Genomic DNA, 512 nt, shown 5'->3' with positions numbered 1-512 from the left:
AGGGGCACCTGGGGGGGCTGCTCTCTACCCCTTCCAGCCAAGGTGGTCCTACTGGGGGATGCTCCAGCCATGGAGGAGGTCCCCAGCCTGTCTGGGGGTTCTCCAGCCAGCAGCCAAGCTGGCCCAAGCCCCTGACCCCCCAAATAGCCACCAGAGCTGTTAAAAAAAACACCAAACAAACAAAAAAACACCCCCCCAAATATAAAAATACAGTCGCTTCTCCTGCCTGCTGTTCTGAAAACTATTGTACAAGGGAGGGGGCAGCCAAGGGACAAAAACCCAACGGATTCACACGCTTTGCCATACTAAGAGGGGGGGGTCTCTGCTTTCTGGGCTTGTCCCATCATTAAATTCCCCCAAAGGGGTGTGGGGGAAATTCCTTCTGCTTCTTACCCACTTTCACAGGTCCCCTGGGACTTGCACATCTCTCTCTCTCTACCTGCTGGTTTCTAAGGTGCTGCCTGGGTGTTTTTTGGGGGGATGGGGGGGGTCTCGGGGCTGTGTTCCCCGTG

The sequence above is a fragment of the Calidris pugnax genome, unplaced genomic scaffold (genome assembly GCF_001431845.1).
Source record: "Calidris pugnax isolate Ruff unplaced genomic scaffold, ASM143184v1 scaffold68, whole genome shotgun sequence".
Lineage (NCBI taxonomy): Eukaryota > Metazoa > Chordata > Aves > Charadriiformes > Scolopacidae > Calidris > Calidris pugnax.
Note: the sequence above shows the minus strand (reverse complement) of the source record.